Consider the following 20,929-nt stretch of genomic DNA (forward strand, 5'->3'; position numbering starts at 1 on the left):
ACTGATCCCTGACGGCCCTTCTGTTTCTTGACCCCATGGTCCTTTGTATGTGATTAACAGTATTTACTCTCCAGTATTCCTCCGACTTGGGGCATGTGACGCCATCCTAAATAACTGGAAGTTGGTAGACTTTCTGACACCAAATCCTTTACACAGGCAATATCAACCACTCCTTTTATCAAAACGAATTATATATTATTTCTGCATCCCTGCTCTTTTAGAACAGAGCCTTTTTCTTCTTATTCTCAGATGTGGAGAGCTCCCCAGTCCCCGAATATCCCAGAATTTGTGCTCTTCCAACAGTCACCTCTTTCTCCTCTCAATTCTGCCACACGATTAGACAAAACTGCAATTAATATGCATTTGCCTGTTGAGCCACCCGTCTATCTGAGGTCTGGGGAGCGCCGTCTGCGGGCACAGCTGAGGATGCTGCTGCAGCACAATTGTCAAGTTCAAGATTTTGAAAGCAGCTCTTAGGGGCCTAGTCTGCTCTATTTTAGAGCTTTCTACAGGCGGTCAAGCTTACATTTTGGCTACCGAGCTTCTTTTTTTCAGAGCTTTTCAACCTCCCATCAATCTGGTAACCCTACACCCTCTGAAACTTCTTCCAAATTTTATCAGGAGTTTGGATACAGTTTCTCCTCCCCAGACAGACAATTAATCTTCTGACTTATTCAAAGAGCTCCTGCAAGTCCAGCTCCTTCATGAAGCCTTCCCGGATTGATCACAGAAGATGCTCGGTTACAGAGCTCCCATTTGTACTCTGTGCTACCATCACTCTGCTTTTGGGCCCCAATATGCAATTTTTTTTACAGACATATTGACCTTTCTCATTCATTTACAGCAGCAGCTTACATTTATTGAATGCTTACTATGAAGGAGGGACCCCCAAAAACGGAATGTATTTCTAAAAAATTGTGTATTTATTCTTACATGTTTAAATCCCAGCCACCTTCAAATGCAATACATCTATCACGATGTTTTTCCCACTGCTCAAAACAGTTTTGAACTTGTCAATGTTGATGTCTTTTAGTGCTTCTGCTGTTTTCTGTTTCACCTCTTCCACATCAGCAATACATTTCCCTTTGAGGACTTTCTTCATCCTGGAAAAAAAAAGGCCTCTGGGGCAAGATCAGGTGACTAGGGAGAGGGGAACACAGGAGGCATGCTGCTTTGGGTCAAAAGCTGTTGAACACTCAGCATGTAGTGTGGGCAGGTGCGCTCGTAAACCACCCATCATGAAATGGGCAAACACATTGAAAGAGTTTTCAAACAAAATTCACTGAAGTTGAACGCAGCCTCTCACAACAATGCCAGCTGCTACCCTGATACAGATGTATTCCTAGAACACTTGCCTAGCCGGGGAAGCCTGTACTTCAATCAGCCCGCCCTCCAGAAGATAATTCCGTTTAGGTTACCCCCTTCATAGGTGCTAGGTATTATTTAGAAGTACTTTGCATGTGTTATTTCATTTCACCTTCATGTCAACTCTATGAAGTGTTGTTATTCTTCCCGTTTACGGAAGGAAAACCAGGCACACAGAGGCTGATTTGTCCAAGTGCACACAGTGAGGGTCTAACTCTGTACCCGCCTTCATAACCCCACAATGCAATTCTATCTCTTATTTCTTAAGACCTACTGCATTCCATATAAAAGATAATGTCATATAGGTATAACATGTTTTACACTCATTTCTATACCTATAATAGCATTCCAGCTTCAAAATAATCATGTGAGGAGGGTTGGGAGCCGTCTCTTTGCAGGTGAGGGAGAGAGCTACAGCTCCACAAGGCTGACCGGTTGGGCGATGGTAACAAGGGCGCACAATGGGGTCTGGTTTTCCAAGCTGCACATTTTCCCCACTGAAATCTCTGCACCCTGAGCAAGCACAACTTTGTCTATGTATCAAATAGAGAACAGAGATAGCAACACGGGAACAAACGCAGCACAGTGAACCCCGCGCTTGGCATCCAGAGGGTGGAACCCGAGTCAAGAAAGGCTTCTGCAAAGGGACGAGGACTGTGTGTTTCTTTTTATTGGTGTGTTATGTTCTGTCAGTGACCTTAGGCCTTTGACACATCTGGCAAGTTCAATGGCAAAGGGCAATGAGAACTGTTCCTGCTGTCTAGACACATGATAAGCCCCATGCTGGTGAGGAGGGGACTTCTCTGTGGGGCGATGTGGCTCACCAATTTGGGTAAGTGTCCAACTTGCTGTTTAGTAAAACATCCTGCTCCACTGACCAGTGTAACACAGCCCTGAAATATAAGCTGGGCTAATGATTTCATTTTTAAAAAACTGTTGAAATCCTCTCAGGGGTAGACACCCTAGCATAATACAAAATGTGGGAGCCAGTAAGCTTTTAGTATTGATTAAGAGGCCTGAGCACCGTATCTAAAGCCAATACTTCTGAGTTGCTCTTGACCTGGCTGGCCCATAGCTCCCTTGTCTTCTTGTCCCCAGAGAGCCCTAAAACGTCTCTGCTGATTTGAGTGCTTTATTTATGCATCCACACATCTGCTGGGCACCTATTATGAACAAAGAGCTGTCAGGTCGCCTGGGTTTATCCTGATGGATCTCACGCACAGCCCACACTTGCTACGTGGATGAGGGTGACAGACTGAGATCCACCTGGTGAGAGAAGAGCAGCCTGCCCCTCAGAAGATGTGGGGCAGGATCCCACCCCCAGGTAACATGCAAGCCTGTGCCCCAGCTGCTACCTGGAGAGAAGGAGCTGAGTTCTAGGAGAGGGCGGGGGTTCGTGCATGTGTTCTGGGGAGAAAGGAGGAGACTTGGAGGAGACCTAGAAATAGCTGGACAGGTAGCAAACAGTGGAGAAAAGTCAATCCTTAATGTGGCCATTAGAAGACTTCTGGTGCGTTCTGTCTTATTTTTTAAGAAAAAAATCTGATTTCAAAAGTAATACATGTTCATTGTTAAAAATTTGTTAATAGAAAAACATACCAAAAAGTAAATAAAAATTACCTGTTACCCTTCCCAGCATATCACTATTACCATTTTGATGCATTTTTTCCTGTATTTTCTTTGTGTATGTATTTTTTTTGGATTTACCTTTTTAATGAAATTTGATCAAACTGCTTTGCACCCCTTAACAATAGACTAGGTATTTTCCCATGCCAACATAGGATATTGTTCTAAAACCAGAGTTTACTTATTTTTAATTTTTCATATAATTTAATAGCTTTATTGAGATATAATTCAAATGTTATATAACTCACTAATTTTTAAGTGTACAATTAAGTGGCATTTTTTTAACAGAGTTATCCATCACCCTGACCAATTTTGTAATATTACTATTACCCCCAAAGGAAACCTCATAACCCTTAAGAATTATCCCAAAATACTCACAAAAATGTAAGTCAAACTCCACAAACTTGTAGACATTGTCAAAACTCAATTAAAAGTGAAAAAGAGTCCACTAATGTAGTGGCCATACCATTACTTTGATGGGAACCAAAGAGGTGGCTTAAAAATAAATTTTCTAAAATTTCGTTCAACGCACGAAAATTTTCTAAATTTTCTAAAACATGATTTTAAATGACTGCATCATACGGCTAAACCCTAAGTTATTTAAACAAGGTTATATTTTTAGTCATTAAGATGATTTCTAATTTTTCATTATTATATGTAACTTTAAGGAGTATCCATATACTGTGTATGTTTATGATTATTTCTTAATATTTCTAGAGAGAGACTGGCTTGATCAAAGGGCACACACATTTTTAGATGTCTCCTATATATTTCCAAACTGTCTTTCAGGAGGGTTACGCCCCCACCCTCCCTCCAGCAATGCATGATGGGGCTATTTCTCTGAAGTCTCAGCAGTCTTGGGCATTCCCTGCTTTTGTAACCCTTGCCAATTTGACAGATGAAAAGCATCTTGTTGTTTTAGTAATTATAGTGTATGTTTCCCTTTTCCTCCACTCAACCACTCTTCTCCCAAGTCCCGGAAAAAAATGATACAGAACTCAGAGTAGAATCTGCTGAAATGATCAGTGGCCAGACAAACTCTGTCATTTCACCCGAACCCAAACGAGTCAGTGGACCAGATGGCTCAGACAACGCACGATCTATACACCTTTGAGACGGGTAACAAATCCACACGTGCAAAGCGTTTCAGCTGTGAACGGGTATCGGTCATCCGAGTTATACTGAGCACTGGCTGATATTAGAATCAGTTGCACTTCCTCAACGGCACCCAAGTCTCTGATGCGGACGAGTCCAAGGTGAATGGAGCTGGCAGTGCATCCTCCGTAGCAAGTAGCTCATCCGCTCAACATCTCTCTGTGCCCCCGCCAGGCTTTCTCGTCCCTCAGCTCTGTCTTTGTTTTACGATCGCTCTCACGGGGTCTCCTCCTCTCCAGCCATCAGTAGCCTCCCCATTCTCAGTGTAGTTTGGTTGGGACTGCTCACAACCCCTCTTGGGACTGGAAGTGGGATGCAGGTAGCTCTGGGAGCTACAAGCAGCCGTGTTGGGCCATCAGGCACAGCCTGCCTGAAAGAAGGGTGTTGGGAAACACAGAGAGGGAAAGTTGGGTCTGGTCACATGTGTGAGCCCTGAATCAAGCCTCATGGGAAGCCATGAGACAAGAAATTCCCTCTTTTAAAAAGTTTTAAATGTTTTTTTCTTTATTTATTTTTTTTTTTTAGAGAGAGAGAGGAACATCAGCTTGTTGTTTCACCCATCTGTGCACTCATTGGTTGATTCTTGTATGTGCCTTGACCAGGAATCAAACCCACAACCTTGGCGTATCAGGACGATGCTCTAACCAACTGAGCTATCCAGCCAGGGCATTTATTTATTCATTTATTTTTATCTTAAACAAGTTTGGTCAACTTTCTGTCACTAGCAAAGCAAAAAAAAAAAATACTGACTGACAGAAACACTGGCTGTGGATGGATTCAGTGGTCCAGAAGGATCTCAGTACATTCCTTCCAAGCATCCCAAATATCACACCCATCACTGCCACTAGGGGTGTTCCGCTTTAAGGTTCCTCCAGGGAAATCTGGAGCCTAAAGCCGGAAGGCTCCCAGGATGCCACGGGCAGGCTCAGAAGCCCGTCCTCTGTCTGTGGGATGAGATCGTCAAGAGGGAGGAAGTGAATGGTTTGGCACAAATTTGATCCCTGGGGCTGCATCTGTTGTCACGTGGACCTACCGAAGACCTGAGGATATGAAAAGCTGACGCTCTTGCTCCTCTTCTACACGGAAGACTGATTTGAAGCCCACCCAGTCTTTGGGAGAAAAGCTTAGGGATCATGGTTTGGGACATCCCCGAGCTGGTGGACACCCTAGGTCCTGAGCTTTTCCCTGGGCTAACATCGCCAAGTGAGGTTTTAAACAAATCGAAATCTTTTAACTCAATGAATCTTTCTAACTAATTTTTGGTTGACTTGCAAGTTCCACTCTGCCAGAAAAAAAGGAAATTTAAATGCAACATGACAAAATTGCAAATCTACTTCTGCACCCATTTTTATAACACAACAGAAAAAAAAATTGGGAGGTGCTCCCCCCAACTCACTGGTATGTACGTTCTGGAGCAGCTGCAAATTCTAAGTGTAAGCAAGCAAGACCAAGACGGGAGTCTGTGGAAGAAATTTCAGTCCTGCCTTCTGATCCTGCCTTCCTCTGCTATTCAGACACATTGTTCTAAAAATGAAAGCATCAGCTTCAATGCTGCATGAGGCAAACGTCAAGTCAGCCCGATTGCATTATGTTTGAAAATTACATGCTACACAGCTGTTTTCACTCGTGAAAGAGAAAAGGGGAGAGTGCAAGTGACACCACACATGTAGGAAGTGGAGGAAGGACAGCAGGTGTCCTGATAGGGCCTCGGAGGGGAACTAACAAGCTGGCAACCACTGGCATCCAAACCGCGCTCTTGAATTCAAGAGGACACATCCAAGTGGATTGGCCTTGTTTTAAGGAAGGAGATCTCAAGTCTCCCTTTGTCTGGTGCCAAGCAAAGGCCTGTATAGGATCCCCAGTCCTCCCTGCTCTCACTTCGAACCATCAAACTTCTGTTTGAGCTAAGCCTCTGATTGTGCCTCAGTCATGCATCGTGAGTGTCTGTGATGGGCAAGGTGCTCTGGGTGCTGGGAGCATTTCACGGTCGACTAGACAGACCTCGGATGTGACCTCAAGGGGCTGACAGTACAGCTGGAAAGTGAGACTTGGATGAAAAAGGGCCTTTGCCAGGTGGAAAGTGCTGTCTTGGGAGAGGAGGAAGCTTGCACGTAGAAGAAAAGGCTAACGTCTTAGAGGATGGTCGTGTGAGTGGCCCCTCGAAACACAGGGAAAGTGTTCCCTGAAGCGAGCCTCCTTCTCCCTGGACCCAGTGCCCACAAGCAGAGAAGCAGAGCCCGAGCCTCCTCCCCACACCAGGACTTTTCAGCAGTCTCACTGCCCAGGCGGTGGCAGGTGGAGGGTTAGAAAGACCAGGATCTGAAAGTACAGACACTAACGTGTTCACGTCTAGGTGAACAGACAGGTGGTGGGGCTTGAAACGATCCTCTTTTTGCTTCTTCGTGCTTCTTCTTCTGCGAGAAGAATGGACGATGGACACAGGTCCTCGGTGTTGCCCACACATCTCTGCTCAGAAACATCCTGTGCGTGTCAGCCAGAGGTCTCTGTCCCTCAGAGCTGCTCCAGGTGCCTCACAGCAGCACAGGGGCACCGCAGGTGCAGAGAAAATGGGCCCAAGTCCCTAACCTTATGGAGAAGAGAAGTTCCTTGTATCTCCTGAAGACTGTGAATTCCTGACAATGAAAGCCCTGGGGGCAGAAATAGCTGGCGGCGTCCTCCCCCACCCCCCACCCCTGCCCCTGCCTGCTGCTAGCTCAGAGGCTCATTAAATTTGGTTCATGTCCTCGGCTGCAGGACGTGGCCAGTGGTGGCCAAGAGCCTCCCGCTAGCCTCTCCTGCAGGACGTCCTTGTCAGTCCCCCGGGTCCTGTTCAAACATTATCTTCTGCTTGGGTCAGAACAGGACACCTGTACGGAGAGCCCCTGGGGGGATTTCAAGGTGAACTGTCACACACAACTGGCTGCCTTGCAGGAGGTGACATGAAAACGCTGGCAGCAGCAGACGTCCACGGAGCTGGCTGCTCCTCGGCGCCTGGCCCTGGGCTGGCGTGATGGGGCCTTTGCTCCGTGGGGGGCATCTGCGGCTTTTGCCTGCCCAGCACCCAGGCCCTCCTGCTGGGCAACAGCAGTACATCTTCTTTAGGGGCAACTGTCTCTGCCCCCTCCCCCCATCATGTCAACCAATGCCCCCTGCTCCGCGTCAGTCTGAGTGAGGCAGGCAGCACAGGCCCCGCCGAGGGCAGGCGGACTTCTCTTCCTGGAAGGTGGGTGAAGCAGAGAGATGCAAAAACTGAACGTGACTGGAGCTGACTCACTCAGTCAGGAGCGCCCTGAAGGTGGACATGCAGGGGCACACACACACACACACACACACACACACACATGCATGCAATCTTCTGTCCCACATGCCTTTGGAGAAGGAAGAGGGCAAGAGTTTCCACGCCTCTCAAGGCTGAGGAACCAAGGCCAGCTGGTCTGAGAGCAAGCGAACACGTCCTCAGAACTGCTGCTTTTGTTTCTTCCCCACTCTCTTCCCATCATTTCAACATCCACATTAGCCCAGTTTCTAAGAAAGCTTCCCCGGAGCTTGCCCATTACATAGCTTATCTTTCCCTTCACAGCTGTGGCCTACTTAAAATACTCTTTTAATTCTTTTTTTAAATTATATTTATTTATTTATTTTTAGAGATGAGGAAGGGGGGAAGGAAGGGAGAGAAACATCCATGTACAAGAGAAATATCAATCAGCTGCCTCTCGCATGCCCCCAACTGGGGACCTGGCCCACAACCCCAACATGTGCCCTGACTAGGAATTGAACCAGCAACCTTTTGGTTCGCAGGTCAGTGCTCAATCCACTGAGCCACACAAGCCAGGGCAAAATGTTCTTATAAATCTTTTAGTGAGGGTAAAACCCCCAAAGGTGTGTTCCCTATGCTGGAAAAATTAGGTTCCCTCATAATAGATCATTAAAGAAAGATGTTATTTGCATTAAAATTTCTGAAGCTTCTTCAGAGACAAGTTCAGGTTTCCTACAACTAAAAGGCCTAGCTGTTTAGTCAGTCCATGAGCAGATATCCACAGACTCCCTGCTGTAAGGGAAGACTGCACCAGAGCTGACAGCTCAGAGCGAGAGGGAAAGAAAACCCCATAGGGTGAAGCTGTTCAACATGATTGTGATTCTCCTGATTTTTCTGGTTTCTAGGCCTGAGAAAATGATAATCGACAATATACTATAATAACTTCTGGAAATTCTTCAATTTTCCACATTTATTTCTCCCAGTCTTGAAGGTTTTATGGAGGGCTCTTTGTGACTGAAAAGGTGGTACACAGCAGCAAACGAAGGTTAGAGCTTAACGGTGATCTGCAGTCCGTCACTTCAGCGAAGCCACGTGCATGCCCACACTGTCTTCCCCGGGCACGCAGACCACAAACAGGCTGCACTTGCTGTTTGTCCTTTACTCTTCGTTGTCATGAAACTTTCTCATGTTACACATGCAAAATATTCCATTGTATTGATGAACCAGAAAATTTTAAACTGTTCCTCCAATGTTGGACATTTCAGTCATTTCCATCTCTGTATTATAACTAACACAATAGAATATACAGTTCATGCATTTGGAATTTTTAAAAAATTGTTATTAAGTAACTTTATTGGGAAAAGTTCCTGGGTAGAGCATTTTTATAGCTTTTCCTATGTATTATCATGTTGCCTTCCCCTCAAATTCTACCACTTTACACTGCAACCACCAATAAACAATGAAATTTTGCACCTTCAACAGCCCTGTGCTCTTTGCTAATCATCCACAACAACACGGCATCAGCACTGCTGTGGTTCACAGCTTTGATTGCTGCCGGTGACCAACTCCTGTCTCTGTGTTTGTTTGCGCCTTCATTTTCTCCTGCCCAGTGAACGTCTCCTGATGGACTGTGCATGTATCCGTGGAGCTATTTTTCTCTCCCAGCCTGGTTTACATGGCCATTTACCCTCGTTAGTGTTCAGTTCTGACTTGTAACAGATATATGCAGTTACAGAACAGTTCTACCACCACCCCCACAAATTCCCTGGTGCCCCTTTGTAGCCAGCCTCTCCCCTAGACCTGCAGCTGCTGCCAATCAATAATCTGTTTTCTTTCCTGGGTTTTGTCTTTCCCAGAATGCTCTCTGTACAGCAGCAGGTGAAGTTCTGGCTCCAAGAGGGTGGCTCACCCTTTCCAGTGTAGTTCAGGTTCTGACTCTCACGCCCAGAGTTTTAAGGGCTTACCTAATTTCCTTGAGCACCTTAGGCATTTGGAACTCCTACCTACCTTGCAGTTTCTGCCTCCCACCAGCTCCACAGCACAATGGATATTCATGAGATGACCTTAGAATTCCATGTGGAAGAACCTCTCAGCACAGGTTTGCCTCCAGTCGGGACCAGTGCCTGTAGGGAGGAGCTTACCATGCAGCTTAACTTTCAGGAAAACCAAGATTTTAGGGTTTACCCTCCAGCCGAGAAGCAGTTCAAGCCCTTTTGAAGGGCTGCAGGCCTGAGAAGGAGAATGCTTTGCGATCTCGGAGAGCTCGCTGCCTCTCCCTTCGCTGGTGTGGCCACAGCCTTCCGGACCCTGCGTGTCTGCGTTCAGTGGGTAGGAGACTCACACACGGGACTCTGGTCAGTGCTAGCAGGTCTGAGGTCCACAGTCCACCGGTGGCCACGTCTTTCATGCTACTCACTTGCAAAAGCACCCACCTCCTTTCCCCCTTGCCCTGGACTGTAATCAGAATTTTCTGAGGGGACCTGTTCTGAGAGAGGCGCTCCCTGACCTGCACCCTAAACCTCTTGGAACAGCCCCACTCCTGCCAGCTCTCAGCCTGCAGCTTCTAGGCACTGGTGATGCTCATATACCCTCCCCACAGCAGCCAACTACTTAAGAGGCGAAGCTATCGCCAAGTTCACCTGCAAGAATGTCACCCTGATTGATTAGAAGAGTGGTTGACAAATTTAGGTCATTCACCTGACAGCTTTTTAACCACCCCCACCCCCCGCCAGTATTTAGACTGTGTCGCAGACGGATTAATTCAGAGTGTCTGGGCATGGGACCGAGGCCCCGGCATTCTATAACCATCCACCCAGGTGTTCCAACCAGCAGCCAAGGTGCAGGGCCACCCAGACCACCAGCCCTGCAGGGGCCCAGCATTCCGCTTTCTGTTTACCTTTCATTTCAGCAAGATTTCCCCCTCCCTTAAAGAAGGAGTCTTCATAACCATGAAAACCTTAGCTGGTCACAGTGCTACACCAACAGGGAAGATCTGGGGGGGTCAGGGCTGGAGGGTGGGGTAGACGGGCAGGGAGAGCACTTGAGACCCAGAGAGTATTTTGTCATGAGAACTATCATTTGACTTGAAAACAAGACGCGGTCCCCTAGCAGTCCCCCCCCGCCCCCACCCCGCAGCAGCCTCTCCCTTCGCTCCCAGGAAGGCTCGAACTGAGAGTCCTTTTGGCTCGGGATCTGCAGCAGAGGTCCCTGCCCCGCGCGCACTGCAGCTGGGTCACGCGCGTCCTTTGGAAGCCGGTGGTCCGGGCAGCTGAGCGCGCGGTGCACCCGGCGCTCCCCGCTGGAGGGAAGGGGACTCCTCCCCTGGCGGCGATTGTTTCTTCTGGCGGAGCTCGTGGGCTCGTTGCCGTGACCTCGCCAGAAAACACGCAGCTTCGCCGAGGAGTCCCGGCATCCCTCGGACATCGGGCTGGCCCTGGTTTGCCCGCGGACGCACCTGCTTTGGTTGCGGGTAGGAACGCGAGCAAACTGAATGCAAGCGTCTGAGTGGGGTCCCTGCTGCTCCTGCGGTGGGCTCCGGGCGCGCGTTTGCGACGCCGGCGTCCGCGCAGGTGCGGTGTCCTCGCGGGTGGGGGGCCGCGCGCTAACGCCAGCGCCGGGCCTGGGTGCAGCTGCCCCACGGGCCCGGGGAGCAGTGCGTTTAAACAGAGACGAAATGATAAGGCCAGTAAACCCGAAGGTGTCGGACAGGGAAATGCCTCCCAATCGTTAACCATTTTAAAAGGTCGTTTTTACGAAGGCTCCCACCAAGACACGCCGCCTTGCCGCCTAGGAGACCTGTTCACCTAGAGGGAGCCTCGATGGGACTCACCGGTGAGGGCTTCCGACGGCTTCTCCTGCGCGCGCGGTCCGCGCGGTTCCCGCGGCTGTGGGTCCCCGGGATGCAGGGGCCGCCGTGGTGGCCGCACGCAGCCACCTGCCTGCCTTGTCCTTCCCCCGATTCCCTGTGGGGTCTGGAGGTCCCAGGCGGAGACCCCGCCGGTCCTCGCGCGGAGCCCGGGTTGCGGCGCGCGCGCAGGCAGCTGCGGGCTCCGCGCGGTTGCCGTGGGAACCGGAGCGGGAGCCCCGCTGGGCCGACAGAAGGTCAAAGGAAACCGGGGCTGCACTGGGTCCTCTCCGTTTCCCGGAGTCTGCGGAGCCACGACGGACGGGGCGTGTCCGGAGGCGCGTCTGGAGGAGCCCAGCAGCCGAGACGGCTTGTTCTTCAGCCTCAAACCCACGCCGAGCCCCCTCGTTCCGGGCCTCTCTCACTTTCTTCCAATTTCCCTCTCCTTAAGTCCTACCTCAGCCCTCGGAGGACCATTTATCCCGGCGCTCCCCCAGCCCATGCCTGGGAACCCCGTGTGGAACCACGCGTGGAATGCCGTGCGCGCCTGAGGGCGGTGCTGCTGCAGGGGCCTCTCCGGACTCCGCGACCCCGCAGCGCTCTCCCGGCTCCGGGAAAGGCCCTGCTGCGGGAGCCTGCGTGGTCTTCTTCACAGGTCTGACCTCCCTCCCCCCGCGCAAGGCCAAGCTCTCGAGGACCAGCGGAGGAATCCAGCAGTTGCCGGAGGAAGTCAGATGGAAGACTGGGGGAGGGGCGGGTTTGGGTGAATCCCCACCACGTGCTCACTGTGACCAGGGCGTGAAGGTCGGAGCAGAAGGAGGTCAGAGCAGAAGGAGGTCAGAACGGAAGGAAGCCCCAGAGGGTGTCTGTCTGGCTTCCAGGGGTCACTGGCCTCAGCAGGATCGGGCCGCTGAAACCCTGCGGCGGGGAGAGAGCAGGCCGACTCCTGCCAGCAGCTCCGGAGAGGGCTGACCTCTGCTCTCCCCGCTGGTGTCGCCTTGACCTTGTCATCACCTCCCCCTTTAATCAGTGCCCCTCTCATTCCATAGCCACCAGCACGCAAGGACAGATCAGGGCTTCCTCCCTCAGGGCCCTCTGAGTCCGGCCTGCTCCCCTCCCACCCCCCACCCCGCTCAGGTCTGCAGGCGCTGCGCTCCAGCTCTAGGAAAAGGAAAGGATGCATTTTTACTGAGCTCAGACAACTTGCCCGCGCTTTTCCTGGGTTATTTCATGTAACACCCCCCACCCCCGTCAACCTCGAGGTTTTGCATCACTGGTTTATACATTAAGAGCAGAGGGACACAGAGTTAAGTTACTTGCTTGTTGTGTAAGGCTGTGCGGCCAAGTGGTCAAGTGGAATTCCCACCGGGCTCTGCTCTACGTGAAAGCAGGAGGCCCTCGGCCATCTGGGCCATCTGGGGACGGCCGAAGGGACCTCAGGGAAAACGTCCCAGAATGTGCAGAATCACCGATCATTTCTCGTACCTCATATGTACTGATTTTTACCTGTTTCCACTGGCTTTCGAGGTTCTTTAAAAACATGGTTTTATTTTAAAATTCTTTTTAATTTATTGATTTTTAGAGAGAGGGATGAAGGCGGGAGAGAGAGAGAGAAGGAAATAGTGATTTGTTGTTCCGCTTACTGATGCATTCATTGGTTGCTTCTTGTGTGTGCCCTGACCGGAGATCAACCCCACAACCTCGGTGCATCAGGACGATGTTCAAACCAACTGACCTACCAGGAAGAGCTAACGATATTTTAAATGTTACACAATATTTCATCATATGAATGTATCACAATTTCTAATTTCCCCTTGGTAAATTAGAGTTCGTTCTTTGTAGTTTTTGTTTGTTTCATTCAGAAACACTCAGTGTCTCTATTATTTTGAAAAGCATTATAAACAAGAAGTGGTAGACACTCGGCTTCAGGGAAGAAAGATATAAGACCAGCGGTGAGCTTTCGAGGCCCAGTGGTAAGTCAGGGATGCCGGACCCGGGAGCTTATTCACCACGACCCTGGTGGTGGCCTCGGCTCCACCCTGTCACGTAGCAAAGCCGCCCTTGATCTCCGTCTGACCCCCGCCCTTCATTTCAGTGTTTAGCGTTGACGAGACGATTAGGTGCACTTAATTGCATTGTCACGGAGGGTGGGGCTTGGGCGGGGAGGACTTCTGAGGAAAAGCAACCGGAGTGATAGACCTTCCAAAGGTTGGGGCTAAGGTTGCTGTGACGTCAGTAATGGGTGGCCAAGGTGCTGAGTCCGTCTTCCTGGGAGAAGTGGAAACAGGAAGGACGTGCAGCGGAGGGCGGAGGCGGGTGCAGCTCTGGCTCTGGAGTGTCTTCACACCTTTCAGACACCTGCCGTCCCCACTGAAGAAGGGAAGTGCGCTTTGCGAATCCGGGCCAGGCTGACGGGTTTCTGCTCCGGACTAGAGGGCTAAAGGCTGCTGCCAAATCAACAGGCGTAGGCACACTCTGGTAGCAGGTCTTCCTAAGTTCTCTTACTGAGCTCTGTTAGAGTGAATTTCTGAACATAAACACAGCGTGGAGCACTGATTTCACTACAGGGAGTGTAAGATGAATATTTCACCAGGTAGTTGTAGATAACACATGGAATCATGGAACTGCATTTGTAGCAATTCAGTTGACAAAAAATCCTTATATGTTTTTGCAGCCCTTCCCCCCCACAGACTAGAGCCATGCAAAAGTAGAATGCCTAATTATGGTGAAGGTATCTACCATGTCATTGTCAGAGTTTGATTTCTATAAGGGAATGCCTGAGGTTTAAAGTTGAAATCCATGTATTTGAACACAGAACATTTATGTACAGGGTGGGGCAAAAGTAGGTTTGCAGTTGTCATTATGCAAAACAGAGTTTATTCTTGTATTATTTATTTATTTATTTATTTATTTATTTTTAGAGAGAGGGAAAGGGAGGGAGAGAGGGAGAGAAACATCAATGTGTGGTTGCCTCTCGAATGTCCTCTACTGGGGACTGGGCCTGCAGCCCAGGCATGTGCCCTGACTGGGAACTGAACCAACGATCCCTTGCTTTGCAGTCCGGTGTTCAATTCACTGAGCCACACTGTCCAGGGCATATTACTATTTGTTATACTATTATTCTCCACATGAACAACCACAACCCTACGTTTGCCCCACCCTGCATGAGGGTTCTCCAGAAAAATAAATGAACAAATCCGTTTATCTATTTATTGTAGGAATTGGCTCCCACAGTCCTGGAGGCCGAGCAGTCCCATGATCTGCCACCTGTGGAACGGGACGCCAACCAGACACTAACCACGTTTCTTTTCCCTGGTGACAAGTTTTTCCAAGTATCTTGCAGAACATGGCAGGAGGCCGTTTCCCAGCCCTTCTGCAGAGCCACGTGTGACCGCCAGCTATGACTGTCAACTGTGACCACCAGCGTCCCCTGAACGGGGTCCAGCCAACCTGAACCTGTGTGGTCAGCAACTGAGCCACAACAGCTCGGCCCTGAGAGCCCAGCAGAACCAAAATTCCCAGGACGGGGGACAAGCCTGTGAAGACGCAGTGCCTGTGAACCCGTGTCTGAAGTGAGCAGTGCCTGCACCTGTGGCCTCGTGAAAGAACACCAAACACCACAAGGAGCGTGGCTTCCACCAGCACCGCCTGCACCGTAGCTGGAATTCCCTTGTGTTTTCACTTGCTCTCCCCATCGCTTCCCTGAACTGGCTGAGTACCAGAACCACCCGATCAGTCCCTCCTCTACTGGAATTTATGACTCTGTGCAACCTCTTCTTACCCTCCCCTCTTAAAACTTGTCTCAGGCCCTGGTCACGTGGCTCGGGGTGGCGTGTCCCCCCGACTGTTGGCTGGAGTGTCCTTCTGGGCACTGAAGAGCTCCGGTCGATTCAGGTCAGGGCACATGTCTCAGCTGTGGGTTCCTTCCCTGCTTGGGGAGACAACCAATCAATGTTTCTCCCTCTCCCTCTCCCTCTCCCTCTCTCTCTCTCTCTCTCTCTCTTCCCCTTCCTGTCTCTCTCAAATCAGTGGAAACATGTCATTCAGTGAGCATTAAAAAAAAAAAACACATTTATCCCAAGGCTTTGAGCAGACAGATTTGAACTTTGCCTCCTGTCTCCTTGTCAAGCAGCCCGACAACAAACTCCTTTCCCCTACAAAAGGCGGTGCCTCAGAATTTGGTCTTGTAGCGCGTGGCAGGCCCAGGTTCCCTTGCTCAACTCAGCCACACCTGCAAGCTGCTGACCAGGGAAGCCCACCATAGAATTCAGTCTGAGTCTGGAGGCCTGAGAAGCAGGGTCGCCCTTGTCTGAGGACGGGAGAGCACAGGTGTCCCAGCTCGAGGAGAGCGAGAGATAATTTGTTCTCCCTCAGCCTTTTTGTTCTTTGGGGGCTCCGGCTGTTGGGTGACGCCTGTCCACCCACGTGAGAGCAGAGCTTCCGTCCTCAGTCTGCTGATTCGAGTGCTAATCCCATCTGGAAATACCCCGCAGACATACCCCAAACAGTATTTTACTGGCCATCTGGGCCTCCGCTGGCCCAGTCAGGTTGACCGTGGAAGTGACCACCACAATTTACCTGAGCAAAGTACCCCGGCGAGGAAGGGATCACGCCATGGTTTCTATTTCCCCTTCCCAGTCTTTCACCAGGAGGCCTTCTGAGTTGGTACGAGATCCATCGAAATTCCTTAAAACCCAGGAAGCCATTACCCTGCCCCCGTCATTTTGTACAAACAGTAAAAGAGGTTAAATGACTAGTTCAAGGTCACACTGAATTACATTTGCCGATGACACAAAACTGGGAAAGATCGCTAATGGAACTAGACTGAAATCTACGCCTTACTTCGAGAGGAGGGGTTAGCATCGCAACCGGCCTGCCTGACATGAGAGGCTAAAACCGGTACGAAGAGATTCAGCGCGAAAAACTCTACTGGCCCCACTTTCGGTTGAAAAGTCTGTTGCACAATACAGCCTGACTTGGCTGAAGTTCATGCGAAATGAAACGTGGGGAGTAAAGTCACCGTGGGTCCAGTAAAAGCCCCGACTGGGAAGCAGCCGCCAAACAGCCACATCAGTGGGCAGAGGGTGATCTGGAGCGGCAGGGAGTGACCGGCCCGGGGAAGGTGGTGCCGGCCGGGTCCTTTCTGGAGCGCTGCGTGTGCCGCAGGGCACAACGTCCTGAGAGGGATCGTGACAGACCGGAGCCCGTCCACTGGACACGGGCAGGGGCCTGGGCTCTGCCTCACAGGACGAAGAGCCACAGCGGCCGGCGTGCACAGCTGGGAGACGTCAGAAGGACGAGACTACCGCCTTCAAATCTGACAAGCTATCGAGTGAGAGAAGCACGTGGATTGTTCTGCCACTCACAGGGCAGGATGGGACCACCGGGGCTGAAGGCTAACGAAGTCCCATCTCCGCTCAGTCCAAGAGTGTTCCAGCACCGCCGACTCACGACCAGGCGGCCTGGGAGAGGGCTCAGGGCGGTGCTAGGGTGTGCACCCCGGGGCCTTGCAGGGAGGACACCTGTAGGCAGAGAGAAAACCGCGGCCCAACCTGGCGTCACTGGCACTGAAAGCCTGTGGCCCCAGACCTGGATTCAATACCTGATGTAATCGCAGCTTCAGCCTCTCCCAGCAACACAATTTTTTAAAAATTGAAGAGTTTCAAATGCAGTTGGCATTCAATATTACATTGGTCTCAGGTGCAGTGGGTAGACGTGTATATCACTTAGGAAATGACCCCCAGTGAGCCTCACACCCTCCCGGCCCCGCACCCAGTTACGACGATAGTGCTGACTGTGTTCCCTGAGCTGTGCTTTGTACCCCGTGACGGTTCTGTAACTGCGAAATTGTACTCCTTAATCCCTTCACCTTTTCTACCCAGCCTGCCCCCAACCTCCCTCCCCTCTGGGCGCGTTCCGTCTGTTCTCTGTGTCTGCGAGTCTGTTTCTGTTCTGCTTGCTCATTTATTCTGTTCTCTAGACTCCACACATGAATGAAATCACATGGTGTTTGTCTGTCTCTCTCGCTTCTTTCACTGAGCATCATGCCCTCTGGGGCCGTTCATGTTGCTGCAGATGGAACGATTTCATCCTCTGTGACAGCTGAGTCACCCTCCTCTGTGTACCTGCACCACACGCCCTCTGCCGCGCCGTCTGCTGTGCACACTTAGGGCGCTTGCACGGCTCGCTGTTGTATACGGCGTGTCCTTCTCTGTCTCTCGTTACGCTTTTGTCTGGTGTGAGTATTGCTACCCCAGATCCTTTTCCATCTCCATTTGCATGAACTGTCTTTCCCATCCTTTTGCTTTCATCTGCGTGTGTCCTTCCATCTGAAGAGAGTGTCTTGTAGGCGGCCAGTGTAAGGGTCTTGTTTTTTTATCCATTCAGACCCCCTATATCTTTTGATTAGAACATTTAATCCATTTACATTTAAAGTAATTATTGATAGGTATATAGTTATTGTCATTTTATTATTCATGTTTTTATAAACTCTTTCCCCCTCCTTCTTAAAATAGTCCCTCTAACATTTCTTGTAGTACTGGTTTGAGGGGTGATGAACTCCTTTGGCTTTTTTTTTATTTGGGAAGCTTTTTATTGTTGTTTTGATTTTAAGTGATAGCTTTGCTGGGTAGAGTAGCCTTGGCAGGCCAAGGTCAACCACTGCAGTGACCAGCCTGGGGCCACCTGGTAGAGCCACAAACTGCTCTGTGGCTAGTGGCTGCCTGTGCTGGGCCTGGGGCCCTGGGAGGGGCCATGCTATAGACTGTGGCCGGCCACTGCTCCTGCAGAGCTCAGGTGGCCTGGTACAAGGGCATACTGAAGGTGGCCACTGCTTGTGTGGCGTTTGTACACCTTCTAGAGATTTCAGGGAAGTCCAAGGCACGGGCTCAGCCAGCCACTTGTGAGGAGCTGTCGCTGAATGGAGTTCAGGTCTCTGTGTGATTGGGGTGGGGCCGGCGCAGTTCACTGGCTGGATGGAGACTCAGATTCGGCCCCGGCCTGCCTTCTGGCTGTGTTCAGGGACGGCCCAGCGGAGGAGCAGTGCGAGTGGGCAGGCGGGCAGACCGGAGCCGGACCGGAACCGTGGGCCAGATGCCCCAGGGGCCCAGCCACGGGAAAACTGGGAGAACAGGTCGCGTAGGTGAGGACTGCAGCCCCACGGTGACCTGTCCTCCCCAGCATGCACTATGTGAGGTTTAGACCGCCTGACCTTCCATGTCACTGGCCACACAGCTGAGACCCCCTTAGAGGAGGAGCAAGGCAGCCGGAGAGCAGCCCCAGACGACCCCACACAGGCCCTCGCACAACTCTCCCTTGGAGCACTAAGCGCTCAGGACGATGAGGTTCTACCCGCGTCAGGTAATCTGAGGAACGAAGCCTTCGGTCTGCTGACCACAGAGACAAATTTTGGTCGAACTAGGGATGGATGGCACCTGGGCCTCCATTGTTTCTGCTCCAGGCCCAGAAAAGAAGCAACACCAGGCAAAGAGAGACGCTGGCTGCCCTCAGGACCAGCTTCAATGACTAATGACCCCCTGCCCTGGCCCCTGGTGCCAACCAATCCCTGGAGACCAGGACCCCGAAAGGACACACCTGGGAAGCTGGTGAATAGTCTATTAAATCCTCCCCTGGGACCTTCGGATGAAAGCTCCGGTGGACGACCCACAGTGTGTTCCCTCTCCCCTCTCTCTCCCTCTCTCTCTCTCTCTCTCACACACACACACACACACACACACCTGTGCCCCTCCCCCTCTTTTCCCCTCATGCACAAGAAATGTCTGCAGGAGACACCATCAAGTTACTGAGAGACTGCAGTTCCCAGAGTTTGACTTTGACACCAGGCGGTAATGGGCTTCCTCCGTCCCCCCTCTTGCTGAGCTCCCCCCCGTTCCCCGGAAACCCGCTCAGGAGCTGTCATTTGTCTTCCTTCCTCACCCCAGCGTCCTGGGGTTGGCCCCCTCCAGCGAGGCTTTGAAATGGACGGAGGGCACAGCCTGTTGGGAGCGGTGACAGCCTGTCTGTGCGCTGCTCAGCAGTCCTTCCCCTCAGATTCAGCCCGTCTCCGTTTTCCTAAACATGCCTGTGGTGTATACACATTTTTAAGTCAGTGTGGACTTTAACACACTTAGATTATTGGATTCATCCATGTGTCTCCTGTTCCTCTGCCCCCCCACCCCACCCCCTAGCTAGGGGGCAGTTAGAGCCACCCCAGGAGACTGCAAAGCCAGGGGCCGGGGGCGCTGCTTGACGACGAAGGTCACAGAAGCCACTCTTTGCCTACGACCTGCAGGTAGACACTTGATGGGAACTTTCCGATGATGACATCTCAGGCCGGGTGGAGACAGGGCGAGGACCAGTCGCCAGGTGGGCGGGGGGCAGGCCTGCGCCTGGCGTCTCCGGGTTCCGTCCCTGGTGGACACAGCCGAGCCCAAGGGCAGGAAGAGGCAGAGGTGCGCCCATGGGAACCTCGCAACCCTTTGTCTTCCCACACAGCCGGGAGTCGGCCCCTCTCCTCCCTTTCGGCCCCCTGAGTCCTCAGGTGAGGCTTAGAGGAAGGAAGTTACGAAAAAATAGCAGTAGTTTGGTCAGCTTGTGGCTCCACCCATTTGGGACCAGAACTGTGTCGGTGGTGACGGGAGAACTTGGATCTCCTCTCCTCTCTGCTCCTCGTTCCGCCCCAGGTGGCAGGTGGGGCCGATGCCAAGGTGGGGAGAGCAGGGACGCAGGGAGGAGGCAGGCACACGCCTGCCCGTCCTAGAGAGGGGACAGAATGTGGCGGGGCACAGGGCCACACGGGGTGACTCGGGGAGGTCAGCGTGGGTCACAACGGCAGGGGTGACCGTCCGGCAATGTGTTCGTGTGAAGCAAAAGGTGGTCTCAGGCAGCGTTTGGAGCCAAGACAGGTAGAAAATGGGGGACATGAGCCCTTTGACGGGGTCTCCCTATGGAGTGGGCTTCCTAGGCCGGATGCTCAGAAAACCCTGGTCGCCTGCCCCTGCCCTTGACTGAAATGCCTGCCTGTCTCGCCAGCAGCCTTCACGGTCCAGAGGAAGAGCTACGTCCCCTGGCGAGCTTGGAGTAGGCTTGTGCATCTGCAGCCCCTGAAGGTTCCCGTGCTAAGCTTTAAGCGGGCAGCATTAGCTCACTGAAAAGAGGGCTTACATGTTTGGTCTGGGAAGCCTCACGCTGAGTGAGTCACTGCTGCCTTCTGTGTCTGGGCAGGCGTCCTGGCAGCAGGAATGCTGCTGCTCCCCGGGCCACCCTCCGAGACGGAGCTTAAGGCAAAGAAAACCCGGGAACTCAGAGGAGAGCAACTCGGAGGCCGAGAGCCACTCCCAGGTGGGCCATCCGTCCAGGGTCACAGGTTGGCCACGGGCCACAGGTGGTCAGCAGGTGGTTCCACGACGCCCCTTTGTCAGGCCTGTGCAGTTGTTTAAAGGCAAACTGGGGGCGATCTGGTTGAAACAGGTTTGCGGAGGGCGTGCCCTCCACTGGGCAGGGAGGGAGGGCTTCTGGGAGGAAGGGGGCTGGTGCTGTGTCTGGACCTGGTGGTGGAGAGGTGCGTTCTGGGGCGGGGGGATGGGAGGCCGTGAACGGTGATGAGCGGGAATCCGGTCTCTGAGTCTGAAACCTGTTGAAGCAAATGCCTCCTGATTGACAGATGGGCCTTCGGGGGTCAGAGT

The sequence above is a fragment of the Phyllostomus hastatus genome, unplaced genomic scaffold (assembly GCF_019186645.2).
Source record: "Phyllostomus hastatus isolate PE091 unplaced genomic scaffold, TTU_PhHast_1.1 phas_contig_29, whole genome shotgun sequence".
In the NCBI taxonomy this organism is placed as follows: domain Eukaryota; kingdom Metazoa; phylum Chordata; class Mammalia; order Chiroptera; family Phyllostomidae; genus Phyllostomus; species Phyllostomus hastatus.